General features: G+C 40.0%; 1 protein-coding gene across 3 annotated transcripts in view; it reads left to right on the top strand.

Annotated features, from left to right (window-relative positions):
* aopep (aminopeptidase O (putative)) overlaps positions 1-16,155 on the top strand; it is a 287,164-nt gene extending 271,009 nt beyond the window's left edge. For all 3 annotated transcript variants that reach the window (XM_055161429.1, XM_020932334.2, XM_055161428.1), the window contains one exon: positions 12,458-16,155. The gene's annotated coding sequence lies outside the window, so the exon portion shown is untranslated. The remainder of the gene's footprint in view (positions 1-12,457) is intronic.
* Positions 16,156-17,645: the final 1,490 nt, after the last annotated feature.

Here is a 17,645-nt window from a genome sequence, read left to right as displayed (position 1 = left end):
ACAATAGAAACCTCCAGTAAAGCTTAAGCAAGAAGTGAACCGATCTTCTCTTACCTGATCATCCTGAGTGGGTGAACTGCAGACGTTTATCTATTGGCCATGAACTCTACACCTTTTTAACCATTGTATCGAAATTACGTCTTTACAAACTAAGCTATTTTACACTTAATTACAGTGTTGGCGTAATCTGTTCCTGAGACATTAGATTGTCTTCTGGACTTGGTTTTTAGGCGTTTTAAAGGTGCAGTGTGTGACTTTTCAAGTTACACGTCAGATCTGTGTTAAGTGGACCTGTTTTTTGGGGAATTACAACATCCGTAATTCAATAATTACTAGATAGATCTGAAGATTAATACCATACTGTGGAACATGACAGGCAAAGCAAATAACATCACCTGTAAGACATTTTGACTCATCCAAGTCTTTGTAAATCCTTTGCCACAACCTTAATTGCTACAGTATGTGACCTTTTAGCCAAAAATAGACTAAAGTAAAGCCTTTTGTGCATCTCCACAAACCTGACTCCTATTTGGCCTTAAGGAGGACCTCTTCCTGCTTGTTTCCTTGAAAATGTTGTTCCTTGGATATAACGTTCTAGCTTGATTCATCAGCTGGTTTCACTTTCTGGAAGCTGTCTGACCTCGCAGCATTAGGATTCGTTCACTCGACTGTAGGCAGGTACTTTTTTTATTTAACCAATCGCTGCTGTTTGGCTATTTTGCTATTTGGTGACGTATGTAATGCACCAAATCCTGTAGGAAGAAGGGCAATAACGTCTTTCCTTTTAATAAAATTCACCAAACATTGTCTTTGTTCCAGCTTTAAATCCTCAATCTTGGGAATCGTTGCCGACACAGAATGTACGGCTTCGTTAACATTCATCTCGACCGCTTTGTTTACTGTTGTGCTGTACCACAAAAGGGACCCAGACAGGCGCTTGAGTTTGACGTTATGGCTTCACAGCTCTTTGCTGATTGGCCGGTGCGCGGTCTACAACTTCCGGGATTCTTGTAAACCGTCTAGTGTATTCTGATTCCTGACCTAGTCGCTGGACTAAAATGAAATTGAGCGGAGGCACTAGGTGGCACCAGCCTGATTCATCAGCTGGTTTTACTTTGTTTCACTTCGTACAAACCGTCTGACCTCGCAGCCTTAGATTTTGTTCGCTTGACGGTAGACAGGTACTTTTTATCATTTAACCAATCGCTGCTATTTGGTCGTGACGTATTTAATGCGCCGCTAACAGGGCTAACTGGTATGTTAAGCTTTTCCCAAATCCCGTAGGAAGAAGGGCAATAACGTCTTTCCTCTCGATGAAATTCACCAAACATTCTCTTTATTCCGGCTTTAAATCCTCGATCTCGAGAATTGTTGACAACACAGAATATATGTCTCTTTGTTGATTGGCTGGTGCCCAAACTTGCACTTCCGGGCTTTTTGCAAACCGTCTACTGTATTTTGATTCCTGACGCAGTGGCTGGAGAGAAATGAAACTGAGCAGAGGCACTACGTGGCACCAGCCTGGCTACTAATCTTCCGCAGTATGACGTAAAACAGAATGAACTAATAATTAGCCATAGACATTATTGATTCTACTCTCCACAGCTCAGATCTTGCGTTATCACAAAAAACTGGTGAAAATCTCCCCATTATTGCAAAGAAATTCCACACACGATAAATATTGAGTCCCAAACTATATCATTCCATCTTTCATATATTGAACAATAAGTCGATATATTAATTTTCGTGTCAGGCCTTCAGAAGCTTCCACGCTATCCCTTTAAAATGAATGACTAATCTCTGAAGCTATACCTATTTTTATACTGACACTTTCTTGTTATGCTCTACAACCTGGTGGCAGATGTTCCCAGTTGGACCAGTCACTCTTCTTATCCTCCTCCTCCCTCCACTGATCCCTCTCTTCTCCTGTCCCTGTGTATTCAAATCACAGGCGTAACATCACGTCTAATGAGCTCCGTTTGAGTCCTGTACCTTCCCCGCTCTCCCCTCTTCCTCCTCTTGTCTCGCCGCGTTTAGCTTCGTAGCATAAACGTTAATCCTGCAGGTGAATCTCGGGCTCCACACTGCGCAGGTTCGAGCCAGGAGACCGTGCTGTGTTCTCCGTACTAATGAGGCCTAAAGAGACTCTCCTGCTAATGCTAACGCTAATCCAACATCTCCAGACGCCGCCATCACGCTACCACCAGTTTGTCTGATTATTCTTCCATTTAAAAGCCCGGACTGTAGTTGTTTACGTTCGCAAAATGGCTGGAGTTTTGCATCGGCTCTATGGGCTAAATTGATGCCTTGCTGACTGGCACATGTTCGATACAGATCTGATTACAGAAGGAGCTGGGAGAGTGGGCTGAAAGCAAGACCACAGACAAATGGATCAGAAAACTAGATCATTTCAACTTTTATACTGTAATGAATGGACGATACTTACATAAAACTTACAGAACTTACATGAAATTGTACAACGAGGAGAATTGTTACGCACTTGGTACTAATGTGTCAGTATAGTCATATTTTCTTTGTGTTTTGGTCATTTTTAAGCAGCTTTTCTGTATTTTACCGAAACAAATGACAATATATTTCTCTCTTTACTGTTGGCAGGTTTCAGATTGGTCAAAAATAGGGATGTTTCTTGTTTAAAACTGGGACAAATCACTGGTTTTAGATAATTTTGCTGGAAAAAGGGACACAGGGCTCAAAACTAGGACTGTCCGAGTAAATAGAGACGTCTGGTCATCCTAGTTTTGATGGATTTTACAACTAACAATTCATTTATTTACACATTATTTCTCAAATCCATCAGAAATGTTCCTGCGAATGTCAAGGTTGTGGTTCAAATAATGAAAAAGTAAAAGTGGGGTGACAGTAGCTCAGTTGGTAAAGTGTTTGTCCACTGCTCTGAAGGTTGGGATTACATAAGCATCGTTGATAGAGCCGCTGGTTGGCGTCGTGATTCCAGCTCCCACACATGAATGCTGCTGTTGTGTCCTTAGGCAAGACACTTAACTCTATTGGCCCCCATTGGCCATGTTTACATGCTGTTGTTTAATTCTGAATTAAAATATTCTCCTGCGAGGTTAAATGGAAATAATGATTCCAAATTGAGTTTTATATGGAAAAAATTGCCATTTTTTTTATTCTGCTCAACGTCTGGGGGTTGGGAAAGGTTCTGATTGGACAGAGACACCAAAGTATTTACGTCGACCGGAAGAAAACACAGACTTCAGCTGCTACCGGCTTTTCTGTCATCTCGGTTTGTCATTACGCCACGGACACAAACATGACACAAACTTTTTTCGCAGTCGTTCTGATGATAATTAAGCAGCAGCTGGAGAATTCTGTCATCGCGCTTTACGTTTGTCGGCTGAGGAGGACAAGGGAGGAGTGTCGGAGAAGGGAGGAAGAAAACAAACTGAGTCAACAGCTGCTCTTCCTCAGCACACTCCCACATCCCACCCGCAAATCCAAAGAGCAGTGGATTAAATTATTTTTAAGAAGAATAAATGTTTACATGATCAAGGAATAAATTCATTTGGCTTTAAAATCAGAATAAACCACTCATTCACCTTGAAATTAAGTTTAATTCTGAATAATAATTTTCCTTAGGAATTAAGTGTTTACATGCTCCTTTTAAAATGGAATACATTTTTATTCAGAATTAAATAATTTTTATTCAGAATTAAATCTTACATGTAAACGTGGTAAATGTCTGCGTACACCGGTGTGTGGATGGATGAATTGTTTCTTGAAGCTCTAGAAAATGGTGGGAAATGTAAAAAATTTGACCATTTACCACTATGTAACTTTCCTTGGTGTTACCTGCTTGTCTTCATGGAGATGTTATAGATTATCTTAGAATGTTAAACAGTATGACAGTTGCCACGTTTACATGAGAACTTTAATTCTGAATAAAAAATAATTAAATTCTGAATAAAAAATAATTTTTAACTTAATTCCGAAGTAAATGAGTGGTTTATTCAAATTTTAAAGCCGAATTAATTTATTCCTCGATCATGTAAACGTTTATTCTTCTTAAAAATAATTCTGGTTGTTCAGCACATGCTGATTGGGTCGCCCTTCTGACACGATCTGGACGATCAGGCTCCACCAGCACATTTGTGAGTGGGATGCGGGAGTGGGCTGAGGTAGAGCAGCCATTGACTCAGTTTGTCTTCTTCCTCCCTTCTCCGACACTCTTCCCTTCTCCTCCTCAGCTCACAGACGTAAAGCGTGATGAGAGAATTCTCAAGCTGCTGCTTCTTTATCATCGACTGTGAAAAAATGTTTGTATAATGTATCATTTATGTGTTTTTATTTCTCAAAAACACCCATAGATCTGATCTGTAACTTGGCCTGATGTTGTCAGTTGCTTGTCTCCATGGAGATGGGTACGTTAAATGCCATACTGTGAAACATTCCAGCAAAGCAATACCACCTTCATAGTGACAAGCAGGTGGCGAACCCGCTACTAGAAAAGATCCATTGTGAACCTTTAATCACAAAAACGCAGAGATACAGTATCATCTTGAACCGTTTGGGAGATTGAGCTAGTTTCTTTTCATCATCTTTAATTTGCAGCTGTTTTTTACATTTCTTATTATGCAAATGTAGATTTTCACTACATTGTCTATATTTCCCAAACTGCTATTTCAATTCTAGCTTAAACAATACACCCCCTCCACACAGTACACTTGGAATCAGACAGAACAAAACGCTATGATCTTGTACAAGCGGCCATGATGAGTGCGAGCAGAGTTCAATTGGGTTGCACTTTGTTTGAAGCTTGACAGAGAGAGCTGCGCCGAGGCCTCCCAAATGAGCCCGATAAGAAGAGAATACAAGAGAACACAAAGGCAGAACAAAGCAGAGGTAACTGTAAAGTGAATTTGGATTGAAGTTTTCTACTACGCTCCAGCCAATATCTTAACCACACTGCAGCCTCTTGAATCCAGTTTGAGGTGTTATTCTATATCGGGTGTTTGTGATGGGAAAACACCTGAAACACAAAACAGTCCGAACAAAACTTGCTTTGCTGAGAGGTCAGATTGAAAACCACTTTGCCACTGTCTGTACTGCAAGAAATGTTCTGTCTATACATCTCCAAAAACCTGAAATGGTCTGTTCCCTCTTGTGATGTAGCAGTAATTTTCAAGTTAACAGCTACATTTTACCTTTTGCTCGGTACAGATTAGAGTTTCCAGGGCTGAAATCATCCAAATGGTTCTAGTGAAGCTCCCACAAATGAATGCTGCTGTTGTGTCCTTAGGCAAGACACTTAACTCTATTTGCCCCCAATGGCCACATTTACATGATGTTTTTTAATTCCATATTAATTGTTCTGAGTTAAATAGTTCGCAATTTAGGTTTACATGAAAAATACGTAAAATCACCTTTTTTACTAAACTAATGCCTGTTTTTTTTGGGTTTTTTTCATTTAGTTTGTATTCATTGCACTGAAAAACTTAGAAAACATGTCCTTACTCTGAGTGAGCTTGCATCTCCACAAACGTGACTCTTATTTGGCCTTGAGGAGAGCCTCTTCCTGCTTGTTTCCATGGAAATGTTGTTCCTTTGGCTATAATCTTCCGCAGTACGACATAAAACTGGATGAACTAGTCATTAACATGGAAATAATAAATACAAATTGAGGTTTACATGGAAAACACGTTTATTTAATTACGCTCAACGTCTGGGGGTCGGGAAGAGTTCTGGTTGGACAGAGAGCACACAAACATATTTACTTTCTACCGGAAGCCCGCCTTTTCATCATCTCAGTTTGTCGTTACGCCACAAACTTTTTTTGCAGTCGTTCTGATGATAAGCAGCAGCTCGAGAATTATATCATGTGTGATGAGTGTGTGAACTTTAAAAACACATGACATCACAAGGTGGAAAAGAGTGTGTTCAGTTTGAGAGAAGAACTCTGTAAGTAAATATGCAGGGTTTGTGTGAATGAAACCAAACTAAACACAACTCCAGGCATTAATGTTATATCAACATTATAGCACAGATCAGAAAATAGTGTGATATGGAACCTTTAAAAACTTCTTAAAAACAATCTTTATTGATCCATGAGGGAAAATACTTGGACATAGTACCATATTTTCTGGACTATAAGTCGCTCCGGAGTACAAGTTGCTCCAGCCAAAAAATGCGCAATGAAGAAGAAAAAACATATACAAGTCACTCCGGACTATAAATCACACTTTTTGGGGAAATGTATTTTATTCAGATAATTACAGCATAAACAACAGAACATTACCAAACTCACAATCTCACTCCAAATCACTAAATCCATTAAATTCTTCATCCTCGGTGTCACTTCTGCGTGACCTCTGGAGATAAACCATAGATCCATCATGTAAACGGAGCGCCGCTTCCTCTTCTGCGTAGCTGTCGTCAGACTCAACATCAGTTCCAGTTACAATTATTCCGGCCTTTCTGAATCCTGACAGGATGGTTTCAGTTGTCACTGAAGTTCAGGCTTTGTCGATTCATCCAGTGATTTCCAGGAAAGTTGCATGGTGCACCCTCCCGATTACCGTGAAGCTGTGTTCTCCATCTCTGCTTTCCACCAGTCGCTCACAAGTTTCTCGCTCACTCCAAACTTTCTTTGTGCTGCTCATTTACCGTTTTCGGCTGCATATTTCACTATTTGCAGCAAGAGAGCAGCTTTGTCTACAGGAGGCATGTGCAGTAGAGAGCGAAGTAACAGTGGTACAGGAGTAATAGTAGTACTAGATTCTGACAAGCTTAGAGAGCCTCTCGCAGCTGTCAGTCTGAAAATTTTAATATATAAGTCGCACCGGAGTATAAGTCGCAGGACCACCCAAACCATGAAAAAAAGCAAGACTTAAAGTCTGAAAAATACGGCAGCTCACACATCACAATATATTATAATAACAGAAAGAATGATAATAATAAATTCAAAATAAGTGGCAAAAATAGCAAGAGACTGGTGTCAAATAAGGCATAATTATATAAAAATACAAGTAAAAATACAATAAAATAAAGACATCAAGTCATAAAAATATATTTCAGCTTTATGTAAGTGGTCGTGAGGAAAAATAGTGCAAAGATGATATGATTATCCCCAAACTGTTCTGTATAACTTTATGATTCAACTAACAGTGAAACCAAATAGAAGTTAAACGTGTATAAAACACTCTGGGCCAGCAGCCAGTAAATAGTATTTTTACATTCACAGCACTAACCTTGAACAGATATCCTGGAGCCAGTACAGAAATACATTTTCTGAGTCACATCTGATACCAGCACTCGATATCGTAACAGTACATCTCTACTTATTTATTTATTTTGGGCAAGTGAGGCTTTTTTTTCCTTTTACAATGGAACAGGGACGTCCTTGTTGACAAAATTGCAATCATACAAAAAAAAAGTGTGTAGAATGCAAGGTTATGGTCACGTTTGCCAAAAAAGAAGATTGAATAGATATATTAAAGACGTCTATCTAAGCCTGGGGGTGGGCAATTATTTTTTTTCCATGGGGTCACGTGAGAAACTGAAAATATTGTGGACAGCCGGGACAAAATGCTTAACTCAATTCTGCAAAATATTAATTGTATTTCTTTATAAAAAGCAGTAAATCGTATTGTTTTGATGTGCTGGTCAGACTGGTAAGAGTTTATGTAATGACTAAACAATGAAAAAATGAGGTTGCCTTACCAAAAATATCATTTAAAAAGAAACTCTAAAATAAAAGCAATGCAGATTTAGTCCATGCATGAGGTAAAGTGATAAAATATATTTGTTTTGTAATTCCACATGAGCTTAAAAGGGGAAGTCAGAGTCAACCAGGAGCTGTACAATGCCGAGGTCTGATCTAAGCGAACGATTTTTAACTCCTTGACAAAGATGAATCTGTTTTGAGTAAATTATGAATCGTTACAGAACTTTAATTTCTGTTTAGTGGCTTTTTGATCAACCCCGGCTGGTAAAATGAGAACAAAATCTGTTAGAATTTACTGCAGTGAAGGAAATTTTAGCAAGGTCCATTACGTAACTTTTCTAGTGGAAGGGATGCGACGATGTTACTCTGCTTAGAATGTTCCACAGTATGACGTCTGTCCCTCTCCATCCCTCTATCTGTCTATATTTATCTTCCTTCTTTCCACTTATTTTTTGAGAACACATGTTTAATCCCATCTGCACTTTCCACCAGGTTAAAGGGCCAATATTACGCTACTTTCTGATCGAAGTTATAATGATGTTTCCTCGTCACAAACAGACCTGGAGTTGTGTTTTGTTTCATTCGCACATGTTTAATACACAAACCCTGCATTTTTAGGCTGTGTTCTTCACTCAAACACAGGGGTGTAGTGGGCGTGGTACACAGGGGTACGCCGTCCACCCACTTCTCCCGACATGAGATATAAAAAAATAACAAATATAAAATAGCTACAACTTAAATGTCAAACCAGAGCTATCGTCATGGTATCTGCAGTACTGTCCTATAGTGACCTGAGACATGAAGGGACCAGGACGAAACCAGGACTGAACCAAGACTGAACCACGACTGAACCAGGACTGAACTGAACCAAGACTGTACCAGGACTAAACCAGGACTAAACCAGGTCTGAACCAGGACTGAACCACGACTGAACCAAGGACTGAACCAACTGGACTGAACCAGGACTGAACCAAGACTGTACCAGGACTGAACCAGGACTAAACCAAGACTGTACCAGGACTAAACCAGGTCTAAACCAGGACTGTACCAGGACTGAACCAGGACTAAACCAAGACTGTACCAGGACTAAACCAGGACTAAACCAGGACTAAACCAGGACTGAACCAGGACTGAACCACGACTGAACCACGACTGAACCAAGACCGTACCAGGTCTAATCCAGGACTAAACTAGAACTAAACCAGAATTGACTGTGGAGATGGACCAGGAGGTGCGTCCGCGTAGACCGGCCCAGAGCTCTGCGCCCCACCAGGCTAAACGCAGCCGTCACCCAATCGCACTTTGCGGACACCCTGCTCCATGGTCTTTGGGTTTTCTCTCTCGCTCTCAAGTCCAAGATTAGTCCTAGTTTAGACCTGGTTTAGTCCTGGTTTAGTCCTGGTTTATGTGTTGTAGCCTATGATTTATGTTTTGTAGGTGATTATGAATGGCATTAATGTCAATAATATAATTCCGCATCATTTTAGGTTAAAAAAAAAAAAAAAAACATCAAATATGACCTTTATGTTTGTTTGGGGGGGGGTTATCACATCGATGCCGTCATAAATCGCATACTCCCACTTAAAAAATCCCTACTACACCACTGCTCAAACAGAAAACAATACAGGAATAATACAGGAAGTGCTCCACTGTGTTTTAAAACTCCGTACACCTTCACTAGAATCAGCCCTGGGATTGCCCATCTCTTCTCAGTAAAAGGTAAAAAGTAGCTGTAACTTCAAAACTACTACTTCATGACATCACGAGGTGGAACAGAGCATTTTGAGCTTTGGAGATGTAGTCAGACTAATAATAAAAGATTACTCAAAAAAAAAACACAACTCAAACAAAATTCCAACATGGCTTAACACTCACAAGAGCCAAGTTTGCGTAATATAGGAGCTTTAAAGAGAAAAAAACGTATAATTCCAGACGTTTCCAGAAGAGTGGATGTCAGTAGATTCCACAGATATTTCCGAGTCCACTCTCCTGCTTGTTAATTGTAGAGCGAGTGTGCAGCTCAGGTCCATATCTGTCTAATCATAACAGTGACAGGTGCTCTGGAGAGGTATTTTAAACCCCCATCCCTTTCTGGCCCATCACAATGAGGAGGTATTATCAGACTATATATATTCTAGACGACAAAATGGCGCCTAACCGACGACAGATGTGTGAATTAGAAATGAGGGCCATGTGGAGTCTGCCATTTTGGGCCTATATTTAGGGCCTGTTAAAAGAGTAATGACTATCAAAGGCCTGTAAAAGAGGAATTGCCATCAGAGGCTGGATCCAGAGGTGATTTATTGCGCGCTAATGGGAGGGAAATGGAGCCCCGCACATCAAAGGAACAAGCCAGAGTCGACTAAAGACACTGAAAATAAACTGGCCGTGCCCTGCAGGAACTTGTGTGATTGCTCCTATTTAAAGTGCGCAGCCAAGGACAGGTTTTCATGTTTTTCTATGACTTTGTTTGGTGGCTAAGGATCTGTGGTAATTATTATTTATCATAGTTTTACATCAGTTAAGTGGCAGTTTGTGGGGAAGAAAAAGTTGAAAAGAAAAGTACAAAAACACAGGAAGTAGCACTGAGTTCCAAAAGCTCTACACAGCAAAAACTGGAGGGTTAAAATTTTAGGGTAAAATATTTCAGTTGTTTTTAACACCAAAAGTTTTATTTTAACTATTTGAAAGTTAAATGGGGGTTTGAGTTGGGGTTATTTGTCAGAGTTGATGTGGTTGAGATTAATTCAACTTCTCTTAGTGTTAATTTGGCTCCTCCCATTCACCACTTCAAACTCTTGTGAGAGAAGACCAGTTTGAACCAGTTTTGTACATAATTTCTTCTTAAATTAACTAAAATAAAGTAAAAATAAAATAAAACACCTCTGTGTGTTGTTTAGCTAAATCAGGATAACTCTACAAAGTGTATCTGTTTACTCTCAAAACGTTAATATAACTCTGGATTTTGGGGTTAAACAGAAACTTTGGTCCAGTGTTACTTAATTAACATGTCCAAAAATGTTAAATTAACTCTAGAACAGATTTGACTCGTATAAACTCTGAGAAAATGTTAAAGTTGATTCTGCAAGAGTCGAGTTTAACACTCCACTTTTTGCTGTGTACCGTACTGAAATCATGGAAGTATAACATCTGGAAGATGAACCCAAGATGTGTGTGTTGTTTCCAACGGCCTCTACTCATTGGTGTGAAGAGCCAAGAAGTTTTTCTTATTATTACTTCCTGAACACTGGCCTGGCGCCGCAGAAACTCGCACTTCTGTCCGGTCCGAGCGTCTGCTGTTAGAGCAGAATTAGCTCAAGCTCAGAGCAGGGCTGGACTAAATGTTACAAAGATAACTTTTAGGAGCTTTGACAGTTTGAAAAAGTTTGTATGACATTTGTTTGATTTCACAAAAATGCATTATGCAGTCTGTGGGAGAATTCTTTCTGGGCTGGAGCTGAGGGGAGCTGCAGTACCTGGAGCGGCCACTAGTCGAATCTCGTCTTATCCATTTCTTATTATAGATCCATGACTTAAATATACATTTTACTTATCTGTATCTTACTTGACAAAATTTTAAATTGAATACTTTTTACTTTACTTTTCTACATTTGAAAACAGGTATCTGTACTCTCTACTTAACTACATTTTTTAACTGGACTGAAAAGTAAAAGTTTGTATTTTTTTTATTATTGGTTGAGACGTGCAGAAAAAGCTAAGGGTTTATTTTTAACATGTTCATAGTCTGGGCAAACAAAAATATACAAATGCAAAAAATAATTTAATCATTTAATTTAATCGTTTTTGTTGAACAACATTCAGCACATATAGTTTATCAAAAATCAGTACATTAGACCTCAAAATCTCAGCAAAATACTTACTTACTTTTTACTCTTTAAGTACATTTTTTAACAGGTACTTTAATTTACTTGAGTAGATTTTTTCATGCAGTACTTTTAGTTGAGTACTTCTTCCCCCACTGCTGATCTTGGTGAGACGCTGTACTGATGTTTGAGTGTAGTTGTGTTTCTCTGCACAGGTCTGACTAACACTGTGGCTTCCATTTGTCATGGTCGCCTTTCAGCAGCTACTTTGTTCTAATGAGGTGGAATAAGCCCAGAGGAGCTGCACTTTGGAGGAGGATGTCTGTCTTTAACACACAGATTTGGTTTGATGGGAGCCGAGTGTTGTGGGAGAAGCTGGAGCGGGCCTGGCCTCCTGTGCCTACTGAGCTGATAATCAGTCATATCTAACACTGGCTCAGTTCAGCAGGAACAGGAGTGTAGGCCACAGCACGAAGACAACACGACGACGAGGAGGCCACCAAGACAGAAACAAAGACACTTTCAAGCAGCTTTATATCTTGTTTTGTATGTTTGTTGAAAGGAAATGTGTGTAAAAATTGCTCCAAATAAAAGGAATCATCATCAAAGTGACGACTTGTTCATGAATTCCCTTTTTTTCCAGCTGTTCCAGTGCTGGCTCCTCGGAAAGTCGTAGATCAAATTTACTGAGAAAGAAATAATTTTGGATTATGAGTTATAGGATTTTCCCACAATAGTTCTGTTGTGGTGTTGTGTTATTTATTAGACGCCACCACATGTAATTATCACATTTTCAAAAGCAAACATTTTCAAGAATTTCACATTGTCGTCTTTTTAGTTTTTTTTCTCCGCTGGATGAAAATGAAAAACGATTTTAACCCTCATCGACTGTACATCAGAGTATAATCTGCGTGAATGTGTGTTCCAGGTTGCTAACTCCAGATGGCGACGACAGACACTTGGCCCGGGCGCTCACCTCCTTTTGCTCAGTAGAAGAAGAGGGGAACGCCACAATGTGTGTACGCCCACGCTCGCCCGCCTCTGCCAACCTCTGCCAACTGTTCTGCACACACAGCACCGCAACCAGCTCGGCCTGTCACCATAACACATTGTAAAGTATGATATATTGCTGAAGAAAATCAAGAATTCTATTTGAAGTCTGTTTCTGTAACTTTGTAAACCGTGAAGTAGTGAAAACATTTCGCCGAACCTTGAGTTTAAATGTTTTTGGACTTTAGACTTTTGCATTTTGAATATTAGTTATGACATTGTTGGTTAGCCTTTGCGATGTCTTTGAACTTTTAAACACAAAAATGGACTCTTTCTTTTCTTTAAGCCATGTTATAATGCTGTTCCTTCATCAAAAACATACCAGGACTTGTGCTGTTGTTTATTATTAGTCTGTCTACATCTCCAAAACTCAAAATGCTCCGTTCCATCTTTTCGATTTCATGTATTGGTAGTTTTCAAGTTACCAGCAACCTTTTACCATTTGCTCAGTAGAAATTGGCAATTACAGCCCTGAAATCATCTAAATGATTCAGGTGAAGGTGTATGGAGTTTAAAAACATGGTGGAGCAGAGGGTTCGAGAGAAGTTGTCAGCCTAAATACGTAGGGTTTTTGTATTAAACATGTGTGAATGAAACAAAACACAACTCCAGGTATGTTCTGTATGAGGAAACAACATTATAACAGATCAGAAAATCCCGTGAAATGTTTTTTTATGATGATTTTTAAAGTCTACGAGGAAAAAAAAATTATGCAAACTTTACTTCTGGAACCAGGGCGGACGTTCTGTTGAGCTCCTTTGCTCTCCAAGTCGATGTAGTGTTTATTGTGACAGGCCTAGAATCATCTAAGAGCTGCTCGTACTATTTATACTTTGCAGCGACATCACGCTGGGGGTGTTCTATAATGCATTGCTATCGATGGAATTTTCAGCGGTTACCATGGTGACACGACGCACACATCGGCAAACGCAGACATAAAAAGTTTTAAGATTGTCTGAAGAGTCAAGAAAAAATACAAAATGGGTTTAAGATAGATATTTTCAGGATTCTCTGATTAAGTCAAGCACAGGGACAAATTGAAAAACTGTACAGGGTTCCCACGGTCATGGAAATCCTGGAAAAGTCATGGAATTTTAGCATCTCTTTCATGCAACTACAGCGTTCTGTTAAGTTATCATTAGGCTATTATGATTATTTCTGAACGTATACGCCTTTTGTTTAAAAGAAACGACAATAAATGCACTGACAGTATTTTTAATGTAAAAAAAAGTTTAATACCAAACCATAAGTTGAGTAGAAAGGGTTAACATTTCATATTTAGCTCTGAAAGTATGATCAGTTCTACACATGTAGGTGCCATAAACTCATAGAAAATTTACTTTAGGTCATGAAAAAGTTTTGAAATTTTGTCAGTGAAAAAGAGTGGGAACCCTGACCAATCTCACCTTTTAAATCAGTTCTTTCTGGTCAGATTGTGTCAAAATAAAGTTCAGATTAAAGTCTAACTTGAGTACGAGAGCTTCTAACAGAGTAGTGCTTTCAGTTAGCGTCACAGCCCCGGGGAGAGTTCGCGACATCAGCTGCAAAGTATCAATAACCCAGAGAAACAGCGCGTCCCCTTTCACCTGTTTAAGTGGAGCGCAGAAGTGCTCAGACCTCCGTGGGTGACCGTGGGTGACGTGAAGGCAGAGCTCCATGTGTGTTTAGTCTGAGGGAAAGAGCTGGTTCTTCGTTTAGACTGGAAATACCTTCTGGGGAGCCGTGTTTTTACCCACAATATATGACCTCAGAGCGGCCCCCACACTGGAAAATACTTGATACTCAACCCTCAGGACTATTGGTTTTTAATACAGTCTATGGTGTCATATACAGTGTTTATAGTACGGTGTAATAGACAAACCAGGAGACTTGGAGAACATAAATTGAAATCTGCTTTCTCTTTGGTATTTAGTTTGATCATATTTGCCTGTATATTTAGTATAATTGTTTTTTAACCCTTCCAGACCAACTATATCGTACATGATACTTGGGAATATGTTTTATACTTTTTAACTCTGTATAAATTTCCAACCATAAAAGATAGAAACTTACTTATTTTCCCCTTGAAAAGCTGAGACTTGCAGCTTTCCATCATTATCTTACGTCAGACCTGTACGGAGAAACAAGTGTCCAATAGGAACGCTGTTTTCCGCCAAACGTATGCGCTCCATCCATTATGATTGGCCCAAACTTTGCCAAAGAGTGTAGTGAGTCAAGATGATCGACTGCTCTGAGCGTCTGTGTTCGTAACAATTGAAAAAGCCGCTCTAAGTTCAGTTATTTCTCAAGAAAGTGTTAAATTACTTACCTTGGTCTGCGTAATAGTAGCTTGACTCATCAGCCGGTTTTACTTCGTTTCACTTCATACAAACCGTCTGACCTCGCAGCGTTAGAATTTGTTCGCTCGATGGTAGGCGGGTACTTTTTATCATTTAACCAATCGCTGCTATTTGGTCGTGACGTATGTAATGCGAAACTAACAGGGCTAACTGGTGTATTAAGCTTTTCCCAAATCCCACAGGAAGAAGGGCAATAACGTCTTTCCCCTTGATAAAATTCACCAAACATTCTCTTTGTTCCGGCTTTAAATCCTCGATCTCGGGAATCGTTGACAACACTGAATATATGGCTCTTCGATGATTGGCTGATGTCCGAACTTGCACTTCCAGGGTTTTTGCGAACCTTCTCGTGTATTTTGATCCCTGACCTAGTCGCTGGAGAGAAATGAAATTGAGCGGAGGCACTAGGTCGCACCAGACTGGCTAGCGTAATAGTGCAGAATGTACAAACACAAATGTAATAAACACCGTGGAAATTCATGGACGTGATGTGGCTCTCTGCCAGGAGAGGAAAAATGGACTAAAACTGCCTTTAGGTCTGGAAGGGTTAATATCTATCATTTTATTTGTCCGTTACATTGTCAAGTTATTTCTTCTACCTTCTTTTGTATTTGATTTCACAACTTTTTTGTGATTGAGTTTGATATTTTGAGATACATGTATTTTTTGCATCTTTGTTCTTTTGTATTACCATTTGTACGTTTTGTAAAAATCATTGAATTTTCTGTAAACGATGCTGTAATTGTCTAGTTGTAACATAAATGTGCATTATTTTACTCGTCTGCCAACTGCTTGTTATGTAATCACTAAATAAATACATTAAAAAACACGCGTTCTCACTGTGAACTTGGTCGCCTCTCCACAGATCTGACCTGTGACTTGGTCTAGAGACGTGACCTTATTATTATTATCTATATCTGGATAAGTATAATGACATTTTAAGTACAGCTGTAACATCTCCATGGAGACAAGCAGGTGGCAGACCTTACACCTGAAAAGTTCCATAGTGCACCTTTAACGTGTAACCTCAGTAATCACGGCGGTTAAATCTCTTGTGATGAAATATTAATTGGTTTTAATTTGAACACTGGCGTCTTTGTTGTATTCAAATGTGAAGACACCGAAATGCGACATGAATTTTTAAACACGAGATTTGCTTTTTTATATTTTTATGAACCAATTGTATCGTTTTTGAAATGTACCACCAGCTCCACGATCAATAAAATAAAATGTGCAGACTAAACACTGTTGGGATTGGGATGTTTTTACAGTTTTTTCTTCAATAATACACACAGCGCAGTAAAACATTAGTTACGAGTGCTCTTTGAATGTCTCCCGGCTGCATCGTAGCGTGAAGGATTTGTTCTGTGAGACAATTATGTGAGTGGGAGGACTCCAGCACATCTCACAAGCCACTGGTCCTGTCACTCCTCTAGTGTCCTTGTGGGGGGCTGTGTATGGGAGTCTATGTGGATAATTGGAGCCTCTTCAAATAAGCTTTCCTAGTGGCTCTGTTTTGACATGCTGCTGTCATTGTCCCATCGCGCTGTTCGCTAACGTGCTGTGAAATGCGCCGGACAATGAACCCGGCTAACGAGTGTGTGGATGAGCGCCGCGGTCGCTCTGATCCTCCGCGGAAGGTTGTTCGTATCGGATGATATGGAAAAGCCTTGGGAAAGTGAAATAAGACGAAACATAATATCACAAACGCCAAAACCCACGCACGTCATAGCATATTATTACTCGGAGTGTATATTTTACAGGATTAAAGGTGCACTGTGTAACCTTTCTTGGTGGGAGGGGGGTTGTTATTTCCTCGTCTCCGTGGAGAGGTTATTACACAATAACGTCAAAAACAGAGTTGGAGTTGTGTTTTGTTTCATTCACACATGTTTAACTCACAAATCCCGCATATGTAGGCTGTGTTCTGCTTTTACTGAAAACACTCTGTTCCACCTTGTGACGTCATGTGGTAATACAGGAAGTTCTCCACTGCGTTTTTAAACTCCATACACCTTCACTAGCAGGATCTCCCCAGGTTTGACTTTTTTTAAGACCTTTTTAAGACCACCAGGCTATAGGGCGCGCTCTTAAGCCTCCAACCCCATCAAAAAAACGACTGCGCGCCCCGCAATCCAGAGCACCCCATACACGAATCCACTCGGGTGTCCCAGCACGACTTCAGTAAACTATAAAGTCGCACCACCCGCAGAACACGCAAACACACACAGAGCAGACAGCGACAGCGCAGCGAAAAACACCCGCAGACACACTCATCACTCCACGCCGACGAGGAACGGAACGAAGGAACGAACCGAAAAAGCGAGTGCAATGTGCCACTTCTAGACACAACTGAACAACTGAGTCACTGCGAACACGCCGACAATCCAGCGGTCCCAGACAGCACCCTCCCTACACGCCACAACTGAACAAAGCCCAGAGTCACCGTAAAAGCGCCAAACAAAGTCCCACTGACCCATCCAACTGTTGTGTTTTGTTTAAAGTCCGGTGCGGTTTATTTGTGAAAAAAGTTCGTAAATAGACCATTTAATGACTGTGCGCCTTATAATCCAGAGCGCCTAATAGCCCGGAAAATACAGTAAATGAAAATTAAGACCAAGGTCACACCCATTGTGCGAGCGAAAAACACCAGATCTAATTCTAATAATGACCAACCAACACACAAACGTGACGTTGCGTCTTCACTTTTTATTCCGCGTTTAGACG

This window comes from Boleophthalmus pectinirostris, unplaced genomic scaffold (assembly GCF_026225935.1).
Source record: "Boleophthalmus pectinirostris isolate CB_2022bp ecotype Guang Dong unplaced genomic scaffold, ASM2622593v1 HiC_scaffold_4, whole genome shotgun sequence".
NCBI lineage: Eukaryota > Metazoa > Chordata > Actinopteri > Gobiiformes > Gobiidae > Boleophthalmus > Boleophthalmus pectinirostris.
This window is presented reverse-complemented; position numbering and strand designations above follow the sequence as displayed.